Source organism: Tiliqua scincoides, chromosome 4 (assembly GCF_035046505.1).
Source record: "Tiliqua scincoides isolate rTilSci1 chromosome 4, rTilSci1.hap2, whole genome shotgun sequence".
In the NCBI taxonomy this organism is placed as follows: domain Eukaryota; kingdom Metazoa; phylum Chordata; class Lepidosauria; order Squamata; family Scincidae; genus Tiliqua; species Tiliqua scincoides.
In genome coordinates this window covers 153,694,738-153,720,970 of record NC_089824.1, presented here as the reverse complement: position 1 = coordinate 153,720,970, position 26,233 = coordinate 153,694,738, and the positions used below count along the sequence as shown (strand labels likewise).

The 26,233-nt window shown below is 46.3% G+C and overlaps 1 protein-coding gene across 4 annotated transcripts in view; it reads right to left on the bottom strand.

The window, feature by feature from the left end:
* Positions 1-26,233, bottom strand: part of DAB1 (DAB adaptor protein 1) — a 398,510-nt gene that overhangs the window by 276,406 nt on the left and 95,871 nt on the right. For 3 of the 4 annotated variants that reach the window (XM_066623378.1, XM_066623382.1, XM_066623381.1), the window contains exon 1: positions 13,931-14,029. The exons of the other annotated variant lie outside the window; for it this stretch is intronic. The gene's annotated coding sequence lies outside the window, so the exon portion shown is untranslated. Of the gene's footprint in view, positions 1-13,930; positions 14,030-26,233 lie in introns of those variants that run through there. 4 annotated transcript variants of the gene reach the window in all.

Here is a 26,233-nt window from a genome sequence, read left to right as displayed (position 1 = left end):
GGGGCTATCCAGTGTTCTGCATCGAGTGCCACATGTATGATTATATGCCTCTGGGGTATAAGTCATGGGTGTGTCCTCGGTGCAAGGAGCTCCAGGCTCTCAGGGAATGCGTCCGCTCCCTTGAAGCCTTGGTGGCCGACCTGGAGAAGCGCAGGCAGCCAGAGGAGGACCGTGGGGAGACTTCTGGGGACGATCAGGTTTCGTCCCAACCTCAGGCGTGCAGCTCCTCGGCTGCCCGGGTGGGAAGTCTCGGGACTGGAGGACGTCATCCTGGAGAGGAGGGAAACAATCCCCTAGGGGGGATCCCTTCTCCAGGGGATGGGCCCGTATCCGAGCGCACTCGGGATACTCCTCGGCGGGAGGGGGGTCGGGGGCTTCTTGTAGTGGGGGATTCGATTATTAGAAACATAGAGAGGGGGGTTTGCGACGGATGTGAGGACCGCATGGTGACTTGCCTGCCTGGTGCGAAGGTTGCGGACATCACTTCTCGTCTAGACAGGCTAGTAGACAGTGCTGGGGGAGAGGTAGCGGCTGTGGTGCATGTCGGCACCAACGACGTGGGCAAGTGTAGCTGGGAGGTCCTGGAGGCCAAATTTAGGCTTTTAGGCAGGAAGCTGAAAGCCAGGACCTCAAAGGTAGCGTTCTCTGAAGTGCTACCTGTTCCACGCGCAGGGCCAGCTAGGCAGGCGGAGATCAGGGGTCTCAATGCGTGGATGAGACAGTGGTGTAGGGAGGAGGGGTTTAGATTCGTTAGGCACTGGGGAACGTTTTGGGACAAGCGGGGCCTGTACAAGAGGGACGGGCTCCATTTGAACCAGAATGGAACCAGACTGCTGGCGCATAACATTAAAAAGGTGGCAGAGCAGCTTTTAAACTGATCCCTGGGGGAAGGCCGACAGGAGCCGAGGGGCATCCGGTTCGGGACTCCTCATCCCTATGGGATGAGGATGGGGAGGTTAGAGAACAACAAGACAAAGGCAGGGTAGGGGAAGAAATTGGGAAAGGTAGGGAGATGGGATGTGATAGACGGTTTGGCACAATGAGAGGATGCGGGGACAAAGGAGCGAATAAGCAGCCCATCCTGGGGCATTCCGTGTATAAATGCTTTTATGCGAATGCCCGAAGTCTACGAGCAAAGGTGGGAGAACTGGAATGTCTGGTGACAAGGGAAAATATTGACATAGTGGGCATAACGGAAACCTGGTGGAATGCGGAGAATCAGTGGGATACCGCAATCCCGGGCTATAAACTCTACAGGAGGGACAGGCAGGGGCGTGTTGGAGGTGGGGTGGCCCTTTATGTTAAGGAAGGGATAGAATCCAGCAAAGTAGAGATTGAAGGTGGGTCCGACTCCACCGTAGAATCTCTGTGGGTTAAATTACCAGGCTTGTGCAGCAATGTAATACTGGGGGTGTGCTATCATCCTCCAGACCAGAAATCTGATGGGGACCTTGAAATGAGGAAACAGATCAGGGAGGTGACAAGGAAGGACAGGGTTGTAATCATGGGGGACTTCAATTATCCTCATATTGACTGGGTCAATTTGTGTTCTGGTCACGATAAGGAAACCGGATTTCTTGACGTGCTAAATGACTGTGGCTTAGATCAGCTAGTCACGGAGCCCACCAGAGGACAGGTGACTCTGGATTTAATTTTGTGCGGTACGCAGGACCTGGTTAGAGATGTAAATGTTACTGAGCCATTGGGGAACAGTGATCATGCTGCGATCCATTTTGATGTGCACGTTGGGGGAAGAATACAAGGCAAATCTCTAACAAAAACCCTTGACTTCCGACGGGCGGACTTCCCTCAAATGAGGAGGCTGGTTAGAAGGAGGTTGAAAGAGAGGGTAAAAAGAGTCCAGTCTCTCCAGAGTGCATGGAGGCTGCTTAAAACAACAGTAATAGAGGCCCAGCAGAGGTGTATACCGCAAAGAAAGAAGGGTTCCACTAAATCCAGGAGAGTGCCCGCATGGCTAACCAGCCAAGTTAGAGAGGCTGTGAAGGGCAAGGAAGCTTCCTTCCGTAAATGAAAGTCTTGCCCTAATGAAGAGAATAAAAAGGAACATAAACTGTGGCAAAAGAAATGTAAGAAGGTGATAGGGGAGGCCAAGCGAGACTATGAGGAACACATGGCCAGCAACATTAAGGGGAATAATAAAAGCTTCTTCAAATATGTTAGAAGCAGGAAACCCGCCAGAGAAGCGGTTGGCCCTCTGGATGGTGAGGGAGGGAAAGGGGAGATAAAAGGAGACTTAGAGATGGCAGAGAAATTAAATGAGTTATTTGCATCTGTCTTCATGGCAGAAGACCTCGGGCAGATACCGCTGCCCGAACGGCCCCTCCTGACCGAGGAGTTAAGTCAGATAGAGGTTAAAAGAGAAGATGTTTCAGACCTCATTGATAAATTAAAGATCAATAAGTCACCGGGCCCTGATGGCATACACCCAAGGGTTATTAAGGAATTGAAGAATGAAGTTGCAGATCTCTTGACTAAGGTATGCAACTTGTCCCTCAAAACGGCCACGGTGCCAGAAGATTGGAGGATAGCAAATGTCACGCCTATTTTTAAAAAGGGAAAGAGGGGGGACCCGGGAAACTATAGGCCGGTCAGCCTAACATCTATACCGGGTAAGATGGTGGAATGCCTCATCAAAGATAGGATCTCAAAACACATAGACGAACAGGCCTTGCTGAGGGAGAGTCAGCATGGCTTCTGTAAGGCTTCTGCCTCACCAACCTTATAGAATTCTTTGAAAAGGTCAACAGGCATGTGGATGCGGGAGAACCCGTGGACATTATATATCTGGACTTTCAGAAGGCGTTTGACACGGTCCCTCACCAAAGGCTACTGAAAAAACTCCACAGTCAGGGAATTAGAGGACAGGTCCTCTCATGGATTGAGAACTGGTTGGAGGCCAGGAAGCAGAGAGTGGGTGTCAATGGGCAATTTTCACAATGGAGAGAGGTGAAAAGCGGTGTGCCCCAAGGATCTGTCCTGGGACCGGTGCTTTTCAACCTCTTCATAAATGACCTGGAGACAGGGTTGAGCAGTGAAGTGGCTAAGTTTGCAGACGACACCAAACTTTTCCGAGTGGTAAAGACCAGAAGTGATTGTGAGGAGCTCCAGAAGGATCTCTCCAGACTGGCAGAATGGGCAGCAAAATGGCAGATGCGCTTCAATGTCAGTAAGTGTAAAGTCATGCACATTGGGGCAAAAAATCAAAACTTTAGATATAGGCTGATGGGTTCTGAACTGTCTGTGACAGATCAGGAGAGAGATCTTGGGGTGGTGGTGGACAGGTCAATGAAAGTGTCGACCCAATGTGCGGCGGCAGTGAAGAAGGCCAATTCTATGCTTGGGATCATTAGGAAGGGTATTGAGAACAAAACGGTTAGTATTATAATGCCGTTGTACAAATCGATGGTAAGGCCACACCTGGAGTATTGTGTCCAGTTCTGGTCGCCGCATCTCAAAAAAGACATAGTGGAAATGGAAAAGGTGCAAAAGAGAGCGACTAAGATGATTACGGGGCTGGGGCACCTTCCTTATGAGGAAAGGCTACGGCGTTTGGGCCTCTTCAGCCTAGAAAAGAGACGCTTGAGGGGGGACATGATTGAGACATACAAAATTATGCAGGGGATGGACAGAGTGGATAGGGAGATGCTCTTTACACTCTCACATAATACCAGAACCAGGGGACATCCACTAAAATTGAGTGTTGGGCGGGTTAGGACAGACAAAAGAAAATATTTCTTTACTCAGCGCGTGGTTGGTCTGTGGAATTCCTTGCCACAGGATGTGGTGCTGGCGTCTAGCCTAGACGCCTTTAAAAGGGGATTGGATGAGTTTCTGGAGGAAAAATCCATTATGGGGTACAAGCCATGATGTGTATGCGCAACCTCCTGATTTTAGGAATGGGTTAAGTCAGAATGCCAGATGTAGGGGAGAGCACCAGGATGAGGTCTCTTGTTATCTGGTGTGCTCCCTGGGGCATTTGGTGGGCCACTGTGAGATACAGGAAGCTGGACTAGATGGGCCTATGGCCTGATCCAGTGGGGCTGTTCTTATGTTCTTATGTTCTTATCACAGATTCAGTTTCAAGTAAACACATTATAAGAATCTGAAGGAATCTTCCCTCACAGTTAGGTCCTGGCCTACCACTCCTTCCCAAAAGCTTAGCCAAGAAATCCAGTTCACTGAGGATGGAGTCATAGCTTGGGGGTAAGGCTATAGTACAGTGGCAGAGAACATGTTGTACATGCAAAAGATCCTAGGTGCAATTTGGTGTATCTCCAGGAAAGCTGAGAGACTTCTCTGAGATCCTAGAGATCCACAGACACATACAGAGACAGACTGCATACAGTAGAACAAGAAAAGAAGGAATTGGACTACAGTTTTCTGGAAGAGCATATGTCTTGCAAGCAAAAGGTTCTAAGGTGCAATTCCTGGCACTTTTCCCAGATAGACGGGGATAGACTGGTCCCTGAGACCGTGGTGCAGGCAACAGCTAGATGAACCAGAAATTTAAAGCAGCTCCTTACATTCACTTCAGATTCAACCTTATTTTTTAAAAATTCTCATAAACCTCTTTTCTACCATTTGAATGCTCTGCCTAGTATTCCAGCCATGAAAAACTGCACCAACAATAGGTGACAACCTTTACCAGACTGGGTCTGGTAGATGTGCTTGGTTCAGAAAGTGAGAATGACATATTTCAGTGTATTTGTGTTGTGATGGAAACCAAGAACAGGAGTTGGGGAAGCATCCCATTTAGAGAGGAACAGTTGTTCCTCCACTCTGCAACTTTTGGGCCATCTGGCACTAAAGATACAAGGAATACAACAATGAGCTATAGCATACAGAGACATAAATGATTTACTTGTAAGGGAGGAAAACTGAACAAGTTAAGACCATTAAGTGTTTGGGGGTGAATTTTCATTACAATCTCACATGGTCTGCCCATCAGAAGTTGTCAACCAACTTAGCCCACTAAGGGCCCAATCCTATCCAATTCCCTAGTGCTGGTGCTGCTGTGCCAATGAGGGATGCACTGCTTCCTGTGGTGGGGAGGCAAACACAGAGGCCTCCTCAAGGTCTGGGGACATTTGTTCCCTTACCTCAAGGCTGCATTGCAGCTGCACCAGTGCTGGAAAGTTGGATAGGATTGGGCCCTATACCATTCAATCTATCACTCAATTCTTCTTTAGGCAAGGTAATTGTCATATTCCATCTTTTCTTAAAGTCTATAATGCCAAAGTAATACTGCGGCTCCTGTATGGTTCTCCAGTATGGCTAAGCTCGATTAACCATTCGTTCAAGCGTCTTCAGGCTAAGTTCTTTAGGGGTATACTGGGTCTCCCTAGATGTGCAGCTTATGCAGCCATTTGTTTAGAACTGGGGCAATCATTACTTGAGACTAGGGTGTGGCAGCTAACATTTAAGTACAGTTTGTGTGTCCTTTTCCACACTAGCCAGGATAGTCTGCTATACCTCATGATTTATGAACTCATGGTGAACCCTGTATGGCTCACTAGAGCCTGGAAGAAAACAGAACCTATGGGTCTTCTTTTCAACCATCTGGTCCTGTCTTCGGAAACAGAACTCCTTTCAAAAGTTAAACAGAGGCTTGTGGACATTGAATTTCAAATCCTCCTTAGGCAGGCCACACGGACTTGTTCCCCCTTAACTTCTACATTCCGTTAGCCCACAATCAGATGGCTCCTTATCTGACTCTTTTGATTAATCCTAAGGAATGTTGTGTAATCACACAAGCTAGATTTAATATTGTTCCTTTGGCAGTAACCTCAGGAAGATCTCATAAGTTCCCTTTTCTTGACCAGCGCTACCCTTGTTCTTTGCTGATCTGTAAATGCTAGCAACTTTCAGTTCCCTGCTCCTCAAAGAACTTCTTCTTTCTTACATTCCACTGCAAGGCTACAGATCAACTGCTTGGTAACCGTGTCTCAGAAGTCCCTTCTCCTAATTCATCCAATTTCAAAATTATATGCCTTTTAGAGGTACTCTATAATCTTCCTGAGCTTGCTAACAGATTGAACACGGGGCAATTTTAATTTTTTATATACGTAATTTAGCATTTCATATATTACTTTTCATATAGAAAGTAAGATATTCACTGCAATTTCTAATTACAGGTGGGGCCTTGGTATCTGCAGGGAATCTGCTCTCAGACACCCCCCCCCCATGGATAATGAAAATCATGGCTAAGCAAAACTGCAATTTTGGTCCCTTAGGCCCTCTGAAGGGGACTAGAGTTGCACTTTGGTTTCCTCTGGAGGGCTTTCTGAAGGCTGCAGAGGCCATTCGCATCCACCTGTGGCTTCTGCAAGCTTCATAATGGTCGTTTCAGGTCAAAAAATGTGACTTCTGGTTTCCCAAGGGAAACCGGAAGTGATGATTTTGCCTTATAAGAGCCCAATCCTGTGCTCGACACTCCGACACTGTTGCAAATGTGCCATAAGGCACATTTACGAGGCCTAATGCCGGGCCAGCACCCGTGCTAGCCCCACGCTGGCCAGCGCTGGGCAAGCGCCAGGTGGGTGCCCGACCTCTGCCGCTTGGCGGTCGCATGCACCACTGAGCCACAGTAAGGAAAGTGGGGGTGTGGGGGTAGGCAGGGAGGAGGCGTTCCAGGGAAGGAAGAGGCGTGATGGGGAGAGGGTGGGCAGAGGAAGCCAGCAGGGAGGGAATTGGGTCTGGTGGAGCTCATTCATTGGGAGCTCAGCACCCTATACAAAAACCTTTACCTCACCACCGACCTTTTGGTTGGAGGTGAATTGAGTAGCCCTATTGCGGGGCTACTTCCCTTACCCGGGAGGAGGAGACTAAAGTGCCGCCTTTGGTAGCCTGTGGCGTGCAGGATCCGGAAGCAGCCGTTTTCAGTGCCGGCAACGCTGTGTGCCACGGGAGCTCAGGATTGAGCTGTAAGGCATACTGAAGCCCAGGGAAGCCCTCAGAGGGTTCAGATGGGGCCTGAGTATGGCTCAATGTGGGTCTGGGGGAACACTTGTTGAGCCAGATCCAGATCCATGGATATAAAATCCACAGATAAACAGGCTCCACTGAATGTGTGGGCGTGCACTGTAAGCCAGTCACTACTTTAAAGGAGTATATTCTGATGAATGGCTAAGGAAAGACTATTCAGTGAGTACCAACTTACATTCTGAAAAGTTCTGACTCTTGTTCTTTCTCAGTTCTACCTGCTCATGACAAAGCCTTGTAAACCCATTCAAGCACACTTACTGCCTCAAGAACATCTACTCATGCTGTTGCTCTTACTCATGATATCATATAGCATCTATCTCAAGATGATAATCTCTGCTTTTACTATCACTTCATCATACGGGGTCACAGGTCAAGGGGCACCCACTGGATCTTTCACCAGCTGAGATAAAAAAGAAAAATCAATTTCAATCACCATAAGATGAAGCCACTGGTGTGTATATGCACAGTAGTAGCAAAGATAGATCCTGCTAGGAAACAAGAGGACAGCTTCCTCCTTCCTCACTGTCCTGAAATGGACTTGAAGCACATATGACACCAACAAAAATTATACAGCCCACTGCTAACATTTCTCCAGTAACATTATATGGTTTGCCTTGAGCCCATGCATGAAGATGATATAAATGCAGTCAGGAACCAAAATAATCATTCCTTTAAGCGCAAATAACATTGCATAAGAGGAACTAGGGTGTGAGAATTAGACACCAATTTCACCTACAGTTTGGCTTCAGAAGTCTGTAATGATTCCAATTAGCTGCATTTTACTTTTTTTTTTTTAAAAAAAGGAAAGTATTTGTTCCATTTAGAGCACTACCCTAAAACCATTTATTAAACACTGATATTAAATAATATATACCACAGATAGAAGTTCAGGATATTTATCAAAATAATTAGCAATAACTTCCTCTGCTAAGATTTTCCTTTCAGTGAATAGAGCAACAGAAAACAGATAGATATTGGTACTGCTGGGCTTTTTTTAATCAACTCCCCCACATATTCCTCTGCAGCTTTCCATTCTGTATCCAGCAATGGAAACATACTGTGAAACAGCTTGCGAGATGAGCTTCATCAACAATAAGTTTTTTTTTTATTCTGTTTGAGTGGTTGAAAACAATGAAGGTGATTAAGAGCTGTAGACATACAGTCAGAATTTAGGAAACTGGAAAAATAATTTTAGTAATAAAAACAGTTCCTTTTGAAATAAAGGTTCAGTTTGGGAGCTATTTTGTAGGAAAGGATGGGTTTGCCTAATTTTACTGATAGATGTTGGGAAATGGCAAACACACCACCAGACTTGTAGATATTTTTATAGATGGGCTATTCATATATCCTTCTTCTCTCCAAAGAATACCCTTTTGCATTCACAAAATCAGAAAACTCAGCCATACACGTCCATGGCGTTTAATTTTGACATTCCATGATCTAAAACATGATCTCACACATTTAGCACCAGGACCATCTTTTTAGGATGAGAATCTGTCAGGACCCTCTGGAAGTGATATCATGGCCAAAAGCGACATCATCAAGCAGGAACATTTTTAACAATCCTAGGCTGCAATCCTACCCACACTTACCCAGCAGTAAGTCCCATTTACTATCACTGTTAGAAGAATATACATCAGGGGTGCTCACACTTTTTTTGGCTCGAGAGCTACTTTGAAACCCAGCAAGGCCCGGAGATCTACCAGGGGGGAAGGAAGCGTCTGACAGACACCCCCTTTAATGTATGGAGCCCCTGCTGGATTCTAGTCAGTTTCGTCAGTTTTGTTGCTGCATGCCTGAAGAGCAGCTAAAGTGTCAGTTTCAGTTTAGTGTCAGCTAAATATGTCAGTTTCGTCTAGTCACTAGACGAAACTGACATATTAACAGTTTGGAGAGACAGGGCTCCGTGATCTACTCATTTTGCCTCGCGATCTACCGGTAGATCGCGATCCACCTATTGAGCACCCCTGATATACATAGTAGCTTGTTAAAAGTACAGATTTGTAACATTTCCCCAAATGCAGTCACATACCATGGTAACATCAAGTCTACAATATTAAAAATAAAGTATTGAATTGAATGGGGACCCACCTGAACTTGGCTCATGACCCACCTAGTGGGTCCCGACCCACAGTTTGAGAAACACTGGTCTAAAGTGTTATTAAGACTTTGCAGCAAGAACCCATGCCTAAAACTCAGAAATACAAGCTGTGCTCTCCATTTTTGCAGGATATAGATCGCACATTGAGGGTGCAGGCACACCAATCCCTGTGCAGTTTGCAATCAATATTCAGAGGTCAGAGGTGGCACCAGCAGGTACAACTCAAATCCCTCCACCTGCATATATATTTTTACCAGAATGACCATCTGCACATGGATATTAGTTACTATAGTTGAAATATATTTTGAAATCCTTTCAGTCAAGAGTCACCAAAGATGCCTCCATATCCAATAAATATGGCTTGTTGATTAGATTTAACAAGATTTTTATATGCTCCTCTCCTTTATGGGACAAAGCTTCAATCCAAAGAAACAACTTCAGTATTGAATCTGTACTAAAACAGACTGCCCAATTCTATGCTGTCCTGGCACCTAGCAGTACAGCAATGCCAAAATGGCTGAGGTTCCAGGGTGACCAGATACAATGGAGGACAGAGTGCCCATACTTTAACCATTCTATAGAAGAGGGAATTTTGGTAGGTGCAGCTTTTTAAACCTTTCCATGTTGAGCTGCACCTGCTAAATTCTCTCTTCTGTACAATAGTTAATAGGCACTCTGTCGTCCATTGTATCTGGTCACCCTGTGAGGTTCCCTTTCCCCATGTAGAACTCTGCTCTGTGGCAGACTTCCCATCCCTGCAACCCAGGCAGAGGTCTGCAATAGTGCCCCCATGAGATGCTGTCACTTCCCTCTGTGCAAATTCCCCCCCCCCCCATACTCACTGCAATGAAATGGAGCCTAGCATGACTCCAGGATGAACCAGGAAAGCCGTATGAGGCTTCCCAGCAGTCTTAAACTGTGCTTCTGGAAAACTGTTTCTAACTGCATTGGGAACCTCAGTAAGGCTTCCATGTGGCCCTAGAGGCTCACAGGGCTCCACAGTCGGGACATTTGCCCCTTTCAGTTAATGGCAGGTCCGCTACTGACTCTGCTGACCCCAATGGGTTCTTCAGATCTGCTCCTGAGCTGGCGCAGAACCAAGGAGACCCATGCTGGGTTCTGTGTCTCAGGAGGGGGGGGGACAGGGTTCTGTGGCAAACTCTGATGCTGTCCCCACCCCCCTCCTGGGCCTGATAGCTTGGCACCAACAACATCATCATTCTCCCATAACAATACAGGCAATATCATCTACCTATACCAGCCATTTTCAGCCACTGGGCCATGGCACACTGGTGTGCTGCGAATGGTCCCCAGGTGTGCCGTGGGAATTTGGGAGAGAGTAATTTTTTAGTAGGGCCATTGGGCGATGTGAGCCCCCCATTGATAGCACAGTGTGCCCTGTCAATTGTCAAAAAACTGATGGTGTGCCTTGATCATTTTAGTGTCGTGCCAGTGTGCCATGAAATGAAAAATGTTGAAAATCACTGACCTATACATTTGATTTGATTATTAACTAGTTTTACAACAACTATGGTTGAAAAGTAGTATACAAATATTGTTACATGCAGTGGCATAGCTAAGGGGGTGCAAGGGGTAGCAGTTGTACCAGGCATCAAGCTTTAGGGGGGCAACAAGCTGAGCTTGACACTAGTGACCAAAATTGTGAAAATCTTGGTATGTATGAATAATACCATTATGTTATATATCACTGGAAAGGTAATTTAATGCCGAACGCAATGCAACAAACTGCACCGGAATATCTGTATTCTATCAAAAGATATGGCCAATTAACCAGAAAATGAAAACACAACTGCCTTTTGGAACAAAAAGTGGATTTGCTCAACTCCAAACTGACCTATGAGACTGATTGTTCTGATTGCCAATGAGATGTTATTATGATGCAGCATGGAACCAATAACTTTTTATTTATTTACTTAATCAGATTTGATTTTGTCATGCAGGGGAGGCTACAAAATCTTCTTTGACCCCAGGTAGCAGATATATGCCTTAGCTATGCCACTGACTGGGGTAGGCAGCAGAGCAAGTGGGTGGTGAGCTGCTGGGGGGAGGCAATTCTCCCTAAATCCTAACTCCCATACTGGGCCTGAAAGCCCTACCTGGGGGTGCTCAGATTTGTCCCAGTGATTTAGCGGGCACAGATCCGAGGAGCCCCATTGAGCAGGCTGCATTCCAATAAGGGGTAAGGGGAAAAATATTCCCTTACCCAAGGAGACCTCCAGTCTGCTCCTAACCTGTGCTGGATTCAGTGTAAGCCACTCACTCCAACTGTGCCAGTGCAGTTTAGGATTGGACTGTCTACTATGTTTCCCTGTTGCTCAGACCAGCAACAGAGAGAAGCAGAAGCAGCACTTCTGCAATGATTGTGGAACTTGCCTCTTGAAAAGACATGATTCTTCTTCAAGTTACAAGATGACAAGTCCAGTTTTGACAATTTTGTGTTATTTTCTACCACATGCTTTCTTTACAGAAGGAGGAGTACACAAACTTCTAATGTGTCTTCCAAAAGCAAAAACAAATCCAGAGATGAGTAGGACTTTTAAAAATATGACCCACAGCTGTCATACTCCTTTTTTTTAATGGACAGTAGAGAGCAGCACAATGATGTTCAGGACATGCATTATAAAAAAGACAGATTGCAAACCGAGAGCCTCCCTAAGTATATATCAGTTTAGACACAAATCAAAACTGAGCACAGTTGCAAACAATAAAGGCCTTTTTCCCTCCGATTTGTACTTGAGATCCCTTCTATGTAAAAGCCATTGAAATCAGAAAGATTACTTGACTATCTGATGTGCAATTACCTTATGAACAGCCCCAGGGAACTACCAAAGCATCTGCAACATAACTGTGTGTAGCAGTAAACACTGAAGAAAAAGAGGCATATTTTTTCCTGGGCTGTCACAATAACATGACATTGTGTATAGCCATAATGGAAAGATGGGGATTACTCCGTCACACAACAAACTCTGTTTCCATCAGGCACTTGGCGTTCCAGTCAGAACCCTGGATCCTGAACACTTTGTTTTTAATCACGCAGACCCGTCTTTTTGCTGCTTCCACTCTCCCATGCCTTTTTTTTTTTTAAGTTGGGACTGGAGTGGGAGTGGGGGTAATTACAGAGCCCAGGCTGAACTTCACAAGGGTTGAGAAGAAAGCACAGCGGAATAAGGAATCTGTCTGATAGCGAATACAATCAGAATACATGTCACAAATCTTGAAGGAAGCTCCCACTGTTGGGTTTAAAGAGATAAGCAGAACTTCATCTCTCTCTTTCTCTCTCTCTCTCTCCCCCCCCCCCCCCAAATCATCAGGAGAGAATGCTGAGAGAGCGCAAAACAAGTTGAGGCTGAGCATGGGATGAACACTGCTGTCAATGCCTGGAGAATCTCTGCCTTGTAATGAAGTGGGAAAATAATGAGGGGCTTGAAGCGTTTTTCCTCACCAGAGCAATTACAGGGCGCACCCCCATCACGCTTTTGCTCAAGCAACCAGCCGTCCAAGGAGGCAGCAACTGAACAATCACCACCAGCTCTTCCCCAGTTGCAACATCAGGACAGAGACGGGGGGGGGGGGCATATTCCAGGGGCTTCTTGGCAGTTTTGCAGGACAACCCGCCCCTAAACCCCACCCTCCCCGTACATGCCTGTCGTCCAGAAAGCCTGCCCCGCCACTACTGTGGGCTGCATGCGGAGGGGCCCCTGCGCCCACCTCTCCAAACACAAAGCCAAGTGCGCAAGGGGAGGAAGGGGACGCGACAAGCACGGGGCGGGGGTTAGGAGCTTCATTCCTCTTTCACCCAGAGTCGTCGGGGAGAGGACGACCCGCCACTTGCTCCTACACTCAGCTGGGTCTTGTCCCACCACATCTTAGCCCACTCCACTGAGAGGAGCGTTCGCGGTGCACGCCACGCAAGTGTTGTACACGTGTCCACTTTGTTGTCCTACGAGGCCGGCAAAGGGAAGAAAGAACAAGTCCTCGTGTGTGTCCAAGGCGCGCGTCTCACTCCCCCCTCTCAGCTCAGGCTTCCAAGAAGCGACTGACAGCCCAATCCTACCACACTTTCCTGGGAGTAAGCCCCACTAACTCTATGGAACTTACTTCTGAGTAGACATGCATAGGATTGGGCTCCGAGGCTGCAATCCTATCTACATTTACCTGAGAGTAAGCCCCACTGCGGGACTTACTTCTGAGTAGACACGAATAGGCTTCGGCTCCCAATCCTATGCGTGTCTACTCAGAAGTAAGTCCCATGGTGCTCAATGGGACTTACTCCCAGGTAAGTGTGGCTAGGATTGCAGAGCCAAACTGCAATCCGATGCATGTCTTACTCAGAAGTAAACCCCCTTATGTTCAATGGGGCTTACTCCCAGGAAAGTATAGCTAGGAGTGGAGTCTAAGGCAGGGTGCGGGTAGGTGTTTGTAGAGAAGCTGCTATCCCAGCTCCACAGCACACTTTCCTGGGAGTAAGCCCCACAGAGCACAATGGGACTTACTTCTGAGTAGACACGCACAGGCTTGCACTCAGTCACACTTTCCCGGGAGTAAGTCCCATTGACTATAGTGGGACTTACTTCTGAGTAGACATGCCCTAAGAGCCTTGTGGTGGAGGGAAGAAGCAGAGTCGCGGGGGGAGGGACGCGGGTCACGGCCGGACAATGGACGCCCCACTTGCCTTCCTTCGCCGGCGGTGCCCGGTGGTGGCGTCTCCCCGGGCGGAGGGGGAGCGCCTGGCCGCCGCGCCTGCAGGGAGCCTCCCGCGCCGCCAAGCCCCCCACCCGCGGCGCCCCCAGCCCGCTGACTCACCTCGCCCGGCCAAGCCCTCCCTCCTGCCGCCCATGGCGCTGCGCTCGGCGACCGAGGCGGCTGCTCCCTCGCCCCGCTTCCTGCGCGTCTCCCTCTCGCGCGCCCGCTCGTCCGCGCGCCGCTCCGCCGGCTCCCGCACCTCGGTGCATCCGCCCCTGCGCCTTTGCCCTCTCAGGCCCCGACGACGACGCTCAGCCCAGGCCAGCCGGCGAGCGGGGAAGCGGTCGCTGCTGGTTGCGCCGCGCCTCCTCCCCCAGGGAGGCTCACGCGGGCACCGAGCGCCTTTCCAATTTCTGAGACGCTGCGAGGATGTCCCCGGCGCGTCCAGGGGAGGGGGCGGCAGGGACGCCGCGCCGGGAAGGTTCCCCTTCCTCGACTCCCACGCAGCCTCTCCAGCCGGGAAAGGGCATTCCCCGGCAGGCACACCGAGCGCCTCCTCGCCTTCGGCTTCCCCACACTTTTCCTCGCTCCGTGCGCACCCAGGCCAGCCAGACCCCCACAGAAGTGCAGGCGAAACTTTGCAGGAATGTGCTTCTCTGTACGACACACACACACACAGAGGCACAACAACACACAGAGACACACACACAAGAGACAGAGAGAGCAATAAACACATGGGGAGAGAGAGACACAAACACACGCACTGATAGAGAGAGAGAGAAAAACACACAGGGGGGGGAGAGAGAGACAGAGACCAGCTAGAGGGGGGACAGAAGAAGGGGAGGCCAAGAACTGGTAGCCTGCCTCAGAAGCCTTATAGCACAAGCTCATGTTTGTCTACTCAGAAGTAAGTCCCATTGTCTTCAACAGCACTTACTCCCAGGAAAGCGTGCATAGGATTGCAGTCTTAAATTGCTGTCCCCTCCCTCCAGGCAAAAGCATTTCCACATGCATTTCTTTATTTTATCTTGCCAGTCATAAGAGTCATCAAGATAAGAGTCATTAAGAAGACAATCCATCAATCAGTCCTCCTCCAAGAGCTTACAAAGAGCTGAGAGCTTACACAAAGTGATCACCTTTGTTTCACCTGCTCAGGGGGAAGGGAGGGGTCACCTGGAGAGAGAAGGATTGATGGATTGTCAGCCAGCTGCCCCCCCCCTCTCTCTCTCATTAAGGAGGCTATTGTTACTGTTCAGTTTTTTAAACTGATTTTAAAGGGGTGCATTTTTCCCCTTCTCCAGGGATCAGCACATTCTCTCCTTTGCAGTGGCCATTCGTGTTGAGTCAAATCCATGTATAAATAGGCTGGACATGTATACAGAAAGAAACAGCAGAATGCTGTAAATTCATAATTCCCCTGCAATTGGATTACTCACATTATATAGCTACACACACACACACAGAGAGAGAGAGAGAGCTCTCAAAAAATGTATTTGATAGGGAATGGCATCAGATCCCTGACCATGATACACAACAATGCTGTATTTATACCTCATTCCATGCTCTTCCCGCGCTCCCCTGCTTCTTTAATAGCACGTCAGCCATTTTCATTTATAAGTCATCTTAAGGAAGGGTAAATCTCCAGTGGAATTGGGCAGGAGGCTACTGAAAACAAGCAGTTTCTTGGAAAGTGGATTGTTGCTGTGGTTTGTGTGCAGGTTGTTTGCATTTTATTTTCCTCTCTCACATCCATCATCATCATCATCACCACCACCAATAATGTGATGGGGATTTTTCCCCCCATTATGTGGCATCTCTCAGTCACCCATGACAATTTAATGAGGCATTCAGGGCTGCTACCTTTGGAGTCAATGAGCTGAGCATATGTAGTCTAATGCACTTGCTACGGAGGCAATAGGTCTACTGCAAGCAGATCAGAAGTCACAGAGACACTCTCCTTTCAATACAAAATTCACGATCCATTAAATCTATTCTGGGATAGCAACTTCTCTGCAAATACACCTTTCCACCTCTTCTAAAATAAAGACACAGGCATTGGCATTGTTTGCTGAAAGAATTTGCATTAAAACTAAAAAAGTATGAGAATTCATGTAAGAGTTTTGTTTCATGGATACATCAAGAGCATATCAATGCCCATATACCAAGCACCTTGCATTTAGAGGTGCTTCGTAGCCAAGGATTTGACCCTTCTTCTACTGAGTTATAGGATGTTTTTCAACAGGACTTCAGACAGCTTCAGGTGCTCCTTTTTTCCCAAATGGAAATTGCTTCTGTGTAAGAAATAATGTTTGTGTACTTTGTCCTCACACTGGAAAGACACAATTGGATTTAGTCTCCAGCTCATATCTATGCAGTAAAATTCATGAATCAGAATGACAAGAACCACTTCTGCCCATATGAATCTGACAGAAACTTTAGCCATTCCTGCTCTCTGTCCCATCTCACCACCAACTGAGTTGTGGTTGTTTGGCAAATGAGGGTCAGGGCTTTCTTGGTCAGGGCTTCTTCATATGTGACCTGGATAGCCTTATCCCCATATACTTTCTGATGTCTGCTAAAAACTTTTTTTTAAGTTTACAAAACACCTTCCAGTCCCATACTCTTGCTTTGTAGCTGTTCGCGATGACTGCTGATTTTATAAAACTGACTGATTTGTTTTATTGATTATTTTATCAGAATTGTGAGTCACCTTGGAAATTCTATAATTGACTAGAGGACTGCATCAGTCCATATGAACCTGCCCAGGATATAATGTTTTAATTAACAAATAATAAAATATGTATGATGATTCGTGAGTAATTTGGCAGGCATGGTTTTTTTCTTCTTGTGGAAATGTTTTAATATAGGGGTGAAATGCAATATTTACACATAAAAATGTCTTATACAGTGTCAAGTGGCTGGTCCATCTATTCAGTGCTGTCCATAGTGGCTGGCAGCAGCTATCCAGGATTTCAGGTAGAGGTATTTTCCATAGTCTGCTATCTAACTAGCAATGCCAGGGATTGAACCTGGAATGCCCATATATAAGGCATCTATCTATCTATCACTGAGCTATAACCCCTCCAGAGTCCCCTCAGGTATGTCTGCACAAGACTTGTTTGTTCAGCTGATTTCTAAAAACTGCATGTAGTCTATGAAACAGTCTACACACTATCCATGATGGACCTTGGAACAGAACAGAAGAATGAGGAAAGACCAATAAGATGGCATAATCAGCTTTCACATCAATCAACCACAAGTGCAGCAATAACAGGCTCTTACCCCTGTAGCAAGCTCTTCCCCTAAAGTAAGTCTCTTCATTATAGTTAGGACCAGGGACAGCCCATGCCTCCCCCTCTTAGTTAGCTACTAAAACAGAATTGCTCTCATGCTGCACAAAGGAACAACCATTTCATTGCTGTACAGAACTGGTCTTCTATCTTTTTCATGCCTCAATCCAAATAAATAAATAAATAAATTGGGAACCTGCTGCCAATCCCTCCCCCCTCCTGGGGCCCAATCTGCCCATTCCCTGCCCTTGTTGCCATCTACCTCATTCCCCCTACTTCTTTTGTCTTCACAATAGCCCTGTGAGGTAGCAGCCTGAGCAGGTCTGGCCTTAGGAGCTAAGGCAGTGTTTCTCAAACTATGGGTCAGGACCCACTAGGTGTGTCGTGAACCAATTTCAGGTGGGTCCCATTCATTTCAATATTTAATTTTTAATATATTAGACTTGATGCTACCATGGTATGTGACTGCATCTGGGGAAATGTTACAGACCTGTAACTTTTAACAAGGTACTATGTATGTTACGTATTTTAACAATGATAGTAAATGGGACTTACTCCTGGGTAAATGTGGGAAGGATTGCAGCCTAGGATTGTTAAAACTTTTCCTGCTTGATGACGTCCAGTCCAGTCATGACATCACTTCCGGTGGGTCCTGACAGATTCTGAGAGATAAAAAGTGGGTCCCTGTACTAAATGTGTGAGAACCACTGAGCTAAGGGGCAAGATGGCAAGACGTTGCTGTGCAGGATTATATCAAAACTCAGTACCATTGTTTGATTGGATCCAAGCCCTTTCTTGTACAGCCTTTGAAAGGTTGTCATGACCCCCCAAATGAGGCTTTACAACCCCATTGGGATCATGATCATGGTGTTCTTTACCATGACATGTAAAGAACACTGCTTTACAGAAATAATCACTTGTTCACATCCTGTGTTGTTCAGGAGGCAGACTGCAGGATAATATGCACCAGGCTATTTGGCTGCGTCATGATAATCACTTTCCTTTTTCTTATGCTGAAGAATAGCTCACCCATGCTACTTCTTCAGTAGAGTAGAAGATTTGCAGCCTTACAAGTTCATAGATACACACCTACACCCCCCCCCCCCAATCGGGTAGTCTATATGTGATACATGGACCACATCTGTCATAGCTAGGTACATTTAAGCATGTTGATGTTGTGTCCCAAACACTGTGCACATGAAGTATTTTTTTTTCCTTTTTCCAAGGAACCATAATAGTTTTAAGCAAACTTCCAAGTTAGATCCAAAGTTGTGACCTTTGTGTAGGAAACAGCCTTTTACAATGTTGTCATACTCAAGAAAGGTTCTAGACTTTCATCATTAATAAGAATTTAAAACTTTGAATGGGAGCAGTACATTCCATGTTCTTTGCTAGAATTTATTGATTCAAGTCACACATTTAAAATAATTTTTTTAAATATAAAAGAGCAAAATTGCTCATGAGACTTCAATATGAATGCAAATGAACATGCTGTAATTATACTGTGCAATTTTCTATTAAAAAAAAATTGAACAGACCTGAAAAGTAATTTGAATTGCAATTCTTCATTGTACCCTTTCATTATGCAAGAGTTACCATAAGCAATCTGTTCCAATGTAATGCGAAATATTTTTAGTTCATAACTTTACGTTGAAAGTAATTGAATGAGGACATTTAAATGCTTACGGATCTCTTCTCTCCAAGTGGGCAAAGTCAAACAGGCACTACTCCTGCATAAATCCCATGTGTTTCAGTGGTGCTTTCGTAGAAAAAGCACATGGTGGATTGTGCTGCAAGTGAACAATGTACACAGATGATTTTTTTAAGTACATAAGAAATTCAGTTGATTAGTTTGTATTTGTCTATGGATTTAAATTAAGCTTTTATGAGAAACAATCTGATCAAATAATTCTCACACAATGAAAAAGCATTCATCACAATGTTTAGTTCTTTTTGTTCTGCAGTCATTGTGCAAGACTGCAGTGCCTCCTTTCTGCCTTGCTCTCGATTGCTACGGAAATCTCTTCATTCCAGCATCACAATCCTTCTTTTTCTTTTTGTTTATCTCCAACTCATTTGTGTTTGGCTTTTCTGCATGGGTTGTTCTGCCCTGAAGCACCACAATCTATGCCGATAAGTACTGGGGTCCAGCCACTCATGCTGTCTTTATCCCTTCACTCAAGACTCCTACTGAAGCTACCTGAGTAGAAAATGCTGCAGCAGCATTAATCCAGTCATTCTGTGCTGGTAATTCTCTGGTAATGTCAGAATTCCAGGGCATTGGAGATGACCCAGCAATGAGGCTCCTTCCAACACCAGAAGTGTTCAACACCAGAATTGCCCCTCCTGAAATACAATGCAATGTTGGCATGGGAAAGAGCTGCATTGCTGGCTCTTCTCATGTGACTTGGAGTCACATCATAATGGGCTGGAACAGGAAAGATAAACTCCTCAGTAGCTGCTGTAGTGTCATTGGAATCCTTAGTCCACCTCCCCATTTGAACCTTTAATTGGACATCCTTTACCTGGATGTTCTCTCTTATGCATAAGAACATATGAACATAAGAAAAGCCCTGGTGGATCAGGCCAAAAGCCCATCTAGTCCAGCCTCCTGTACCTCACAGTGGCCCACCAGATGCCTCTGGGAGCACACAGGACAACAGGAGACCTGCGTCCTGGTGCCCTCCCTCACATCTGGCATTCTGAGGTAACTACAAGCCTAGAACCTTCATAATTTAGGGAAGTCGTTAGGATGCGTTTGCCACTTGGAAATACTCATCCTGTGCGAGTTCCAATTATGACAATGCATGCTCAGGGGATTTCTTGTATTTTCCTTTTTAACACAGGACCACAAACAGCTGAGTATATCTGGTTGCAGTTTTGTGCTAAATGCCATAACTCAGAATGTGCTGGCAGCAGTCAGATTATCTCCTCAGCATGTGCTGCCAGGTTAAGAATGGAGCATAGATAATCATGTGCTTAGGGGACTACTGAGATTGGGCCCTCAGAACCGAATCCTGAGGTCCGCGGCACGGCTCCACGCCGCGGACCTCAGTCGCAAACGTGCCATAAGGCACGTTCGCGGAGCTCACTGCTGGGCTCCCCCTGGAGCTAGCCCAGCACCAGCTGGCGCTGGACTAGCACCCGGCAGGAGCCCAGGTTCCGCAGCTCCACGGTCTCCCAGACTGTGGAACGGCAGGTGGGGGCGTGGCCGGGGGCATGGGGGAGGCATTCCAGGGGGAGGCATGGCTGGGGGCGTGGGGGAGGCATGTCAGGGAGAGGGGGAGAGGCGGATCCGCAGAGCTGAGCTCCGCAGGATCCAAGGCGCTCGTGCAGGGCTGCTTGCCCTACACGAGCGCCTTTACTTTAGCGCTGACCTCTTGGTAGCCGCTAAAGTGAGTAGCCCCATTGCAGAGCTGCTTCCCTTACTTGGGGGAAGGGGACGAATGTCCCCTTCTCTCAAGGAGCCTCCCGCGGTAGCGCGGGAGGTTCAGGACCCGGCAGCAGCCCTCCGTGGAGCCGCCAGGTCTGGGAGCTCCAGGCAGCTCAGGATTGGACTGTTAATCTTGCAAATGTTATATGTGATCATTCACTAGAAAGCAGCCTTAGGTTATTCAGTGTAAAAGGAACAGACAGGAAATACAGATGCCAAGAAAGGGCTGTTCAGTTGTGCAATGACTCAGCATCAATCACAGCCCTGCAGCCATATACCTAAGGCACAGAATCACTCATGCAACTCATTTTAGGTTGCAACATGGATCTCCAATGGCCCAGATCTAACCAGGTTTATACAATAATCATTTCTCAAAGAGGTTTGGTGCTTTCAGTCACTACGTGATAGGCAAAAATGTGGTAGATGCAACCTTCTATCTAGGCCACAGGGATGCGGTAATGAAAACGTTAAATCTGATGAATTCCTACCTCCCACGCATTTACTAAAGACACAGAGGCTGCAATCTTATCCTCATTTATCTAGCTCATTGACTATAATGGAACTTACTTCTTAGAAGACATGCATAGGATTGGGTTGTCTCTTACAGCGAAAAAAATTGTAATTTAAGTCACCATTTAAAGCTGCAGAACTGCATGGGTCCCTTGGTATGATGTTTCATCTCAGACTACGCACGCTATTCCTGCAACCAATTTTTAAAAGGGACCATATTTTGAACTTAGCAAAGGTTAGAGGACCATCAATATCAGCGATGCCTGTTGATTCATTCCCAGCCAAGCTTGAGACATCACAAAGACTGTTTTATGGCCCAATCCTATCCCCTTCTCCCACTGGCTTAACTAGGTTTGCTTTGGCAGAAGCTGCTTTACAGCAGTTGCAACGCAGCCTCAGCCAAGCGATTGCAGCAAGCTTTCTGGTGGCAATGCTGGCCTCCTAAATGCTGGCAGGCCCATGAAGACTTGCTGGAGCAGGTAAGCTGGGGCAGGGAGTTGGAGGAAGGCAGTAAGGGTATTGAATGGGGTGGAAGGAACTGAAAGCGTTGGGTGGGTCGGTGGGGCAGAGAGGAAGTGCTGGGTGGGTGGGTTGGTGGGGCAGAGAGGAAGGCATATCAGGTCCAGGAGGGGGTGGGATCAGCACTGGTGATGCCAAAACTCCTCCATGGCATACAGCGGTAGCCGTGCCAGGGCCACTGTGTTTCCGCGCAGAGATTTAGGACTGGGCTGCCCACCTCTCCCAGAATGAGAAGCAACAGATGCTTTCACTTTAGGTACCTCAGTTGCATTTGTCAGTGCGATAAACTTACAAATGAGAGCAGGGAGGTCAAATGTATGAGAGAACTATCATAAGAACTCTCTGTTCACTGAGAGAGGCAAAGTTGGAGTTCTCCCTCTCCATTTGACTGTGAAACATTACTTAAGCGATATTGGCCTAGGTGCACAATAGTGTGTGTGTGTGTGTGTGTGTGTGTGTGTGTGTGTGTGTGTGTAAGGTTGGGATTCAGAGTTTGTTGAATAGCAGATGGCAAATCTTTCCCCACAGGCCTCCACATGCCAATCCCTACTGTATTTACAGGTCATTTTTATTTCAGCAAGCATTAGATTTTTTTTCTGATCGAATCTGTGTATTGTTCTTGTATTGAGTTTTCATTAAGAATTGTTTTGCAGTTTGATTTGTTGTAATTTGGGAGTTTAATGCTTTGAACAATCTTGATTTCAATTTTAATGAAAGTAGGGGTAAAAATTTATTAAATATATGACCCACCCATCCATCCCCCAAAAACCACCATCCAAACATAAAAACACCAGGAAAAGTGGTTGTGTAGACTGCCTAAGAGAGATAATTCTTTAAAAAAAACCAAAAAAAACCTATTCTATTGTGTTTGACACACACATGTGCTAAGAAAAATACAATAGAGCTATTAGTAGCTTCAGGATTCTCTGTCTTGTCTTTCAAGCCAACAGTTCCAATTTATCTCCACTCAGAAAGGAGCCTAGCATTTTTCTCAGGCTGTATGTCAACTTGGCTCAGCTGTCGCAGATTCATTGAGGTGTAAACGGAAGCTCAGGATCTCCCTAGTGATGATAGGCCAGGCACCTGGAAATTCTGACGGTAGACGCTATCGTCTTAAACGTGCAAACTTAAGCAGACTGACTTCAAAATAAGTTCTATTTAAAACAGTGGACTCACTTCCAATTAAGCATGCTTCAGTTTTAATTCTCATATACTTTCAAGGAGATAGTGCCTGGTAATCAGAGTCTATACCAGTCATCACAATATCCCATGGAAACCAATTCCATAAACTGAAAATGGCCACTGTCTGGCTGAGTAGGTTGATACTTGGAAGATACCTTCTTTGAATATATGCTGCAGCAGAACAGCAGCATATTCAACTATTTGGTCCATGGCAGGGGCTTCATGTGGTTGCTATAATGCAGGGGTGTCCAAAGTTTTTGGCAGGAGGGCCATATCATCTCTCTGACACTGTTGGGGGCCAGGGGAAAAAACGAATTAATTTACATTTAAAATTTGAATAAGTTTACCTAAATGAATATATTAAAGATGAACTTATATGAATGAATGAAGGTCTTGCAATAGCTCAAGACCTATAAAAGGCCTTGCACAAAGCAAGGCCAGCCTTTCTTTTGCTGCCGCTACTGCATCACAGATGTGAAACAGCAAGCAGTGGAGGAAGCCCTCATCCCACAGCTCAAGCAAGAGGTCAAACAGTCGCCCTCACACTGAGAGCCGTTGCATCAGGCCAGTGTGGGCTCCAACAAATCTCCAGAGGACCAGAGGCTCATTGGAGACTGGGGGCTCCCTGAGGGCTGCATTGAGAGGCCATGAGGGTTGCAAGTGGCCCCAGGGCCAGGGTTTGGGCACCCCTGCAATCTATACCATAACCTGGTTATTTCTGGGTTTCAGCAACATCTTTAATATATGGGAAGTGGATGAGGTTAATTATAGTTTTATTTAAAACTTATTGATATTCCACCTTCTAACCTTTTTAACTGACCACAAGGGTGGCTGATATAAATAATGGGCAGCCCAATCCTAAGCTGCCCGGTGCTCAGAGGAGCAGCAGTGCCAAAATGGCTGCCGCTGCATCCAAAGGATGCCAGGCTGCTGCCAGCGGCTCCTCAGAAGAAGGCCCAAGCCCCGCAATGGGGCTACTTGACTGTGCGCCAGCTATTTAGACAATGTGGAGTAAAGTGGCCCGGTGTCATGCCGGGAGGCCTGACGCAGGTGTCTGGATGCAGTGGAGCAAAGCTCTGCCAGTCCCGCCTGCTCCCACCCCACTCGCTCCCCCTGGTTCACCTTCTCCCCGCCCTCCCCCCACCCTGGAATGCCTTCCCCGCCCCCACTCACCACTCTGCTGCCAGGAACAAGGAATGAGCTCTGGGTGGTGTGCAACAGGCCTCTGGCCAGCGTTGGCTCAGTGCAGACTGGCGCTGAGCCTGTACCTGCACTGAGCCAGTAGCGAGTTTCACAGGCATGCCTTATGGCATGTTTTCAATACTCAGCGATGACAGAGGGCTGGCACTGGCCTGATGGGATTGGGCCCTAAGTGTGCTCATGTGGGCTGAGGTGACAGGAGTACAATTCAAGGGTTTGGGAATGGTAGAGGGCTCCCTTGGGAAAAGGGTGGGAGAGGAATGGGTGGGATGGATTAATATTTATAATAGATCCAACCCATGCAAAGCAATAGCTTCATGGTTTGGCAAGCCTTCGAACCAGGGTTGCCAAGTGAACAGAAAAAGACACAGGGACAGATCAGATTGCAGTTAACAGCAACTTACTGTTCAGAAATCATCAGTGCAGTATGGAGATTAGTATTGTTATCTGCTAATAACTGCAGTTGGAGCTGTTAAAGGCACAGGAGAGACTAGTTAAAAAGTTGGCAGCTCAACTTGGATATAAGAGTTGACTGGAGAGGGTAGAATATCTTATTTAGATTTGGTCTTTTGACTTGGAATATTAATAGTTAAAAAGGTGGCAGATCAACTTGGATGTAAGAGTTGACTGGAGAGGGTGGAATATCTTATTTGATTTTGGTCTTTCCACTTGGAGTATAAATGTCTTTAAACCTTTCACTGTAACATGTTTAAAATTATAAACACTATGTGTTTACTTCATGAGTTCTAACCAAAATTTGTATGTTGTAACTCCTCCTAACTCTTGGGATTTGGGAAAGAAGAAATCCAATGAGGATGCTGACATGGTTCACGATGATGTAAGTAAGATGCTTTGGCCACAGGTTTTAAAAAAGATAATCAAGTTACATAACAAGAGATGCTAGTCATATGAATAGCAACCCTCTGTCCTATGCCTGCCAAAGACACGGCCATTCAAACACAGACAAAAATCGTCCTCCCTTAGCAATATATTGGCTCCAGTTTCCACTTGTGTCATATTCAATTTCCCCTCTTCATATTTTGCCTTTAAATATTTAGACAGAGTAGCGAGTTTTAAATGTGTCATTGACACAAATAAATGTTTAAGTAGCCATTCTACCTTGGGCTCTGCTCTTGTCAGATCTCATAAGCTAACCATGGTTGGATCTGGTCAGTAATTGGATTGGAGACCTCCAAGGAAAACTGAAAAGCTATAGAAGGTTTTCTTGGTTATTCAGTAGGTGGCATTTTAACCTCAGAGTAAGATCTGCATCCCTATAGGGATGGTGGCAGAGATGTCGTGCCTCCAGTGGTGCCAGCTTTCATACAGTGCTGTCTTAAGCTAGTGCTGTCCTCTCAGTTGGGCATTAAAGGGCACTCCTTTCGGTACAACATTCCAGTTAAAAAAGAAGATATAAAGCTAGAGTAATCTTAGGTATTAGACTGCATACAGTCTCAAATACAAAAGTTAGAGCACTAGGCTGTAAGCCAGGAAGCCTGAAGTCAAAACCCAGCCTGGGAGCCAACTGGGTAGTCTCAGGTAAGTCACTAGGAGCCTAATCCTATGCATGTCCACTCAGGCCAATGGGGCTTTCTCCCAGGTAAGTGTAAATAGGATTGTGGCCTAACTCTCTGCCTACGCTACCCGCACTGAGTTGCTGTGAAGTTACTGCTCTAAGCAGCACCAAGGAAAGGATAAATAGAATATGACCATAATTATAATTGAAATAAAATATAATTGAGAGATGTGAAGATAGTAACCTGACACTCTCTAGTATTTTGGCCATACTGTAATTCATGTATCGAGTCGAAGAGACTGCTCCGGAATAGTTGGATAAGTGCTGATTGCACATTGTATTGATTATTCTTTGTATTAAAAACAGCCCAGATTTACAGCTGGTTTCTGGTGCCAAAGACCAGCAGAGAAGCCAAAAAGTTCCACCTAGGAAAAGCAAAATTAAATGGGCAATGTGAACAAAAATGAAAAATACCTATTTTGTTGACAAGAGACAAACATGCTTAGGCTTGTGTTTCCTACTCTCTATCCCTTCCAGTATTTCCTTTTGTTTTAACTCTATGTCCTGCCAGTTGGTACCCTAGCTCTGCAAGGCTTGTAGTGTCCATGCATAAGTACTTGGGGTATACTAACAGCAGTCGGACTACTGAAAGGCACCCTGAATCTGCCACTCCCCCACTGCCCCACTATCCATGGTCAATGAAAGCACATCATCTGAGATGGTCCTATGCCAGATGTCACAATCTACTCGTGCCCCTTCTCATCCAGGCACCA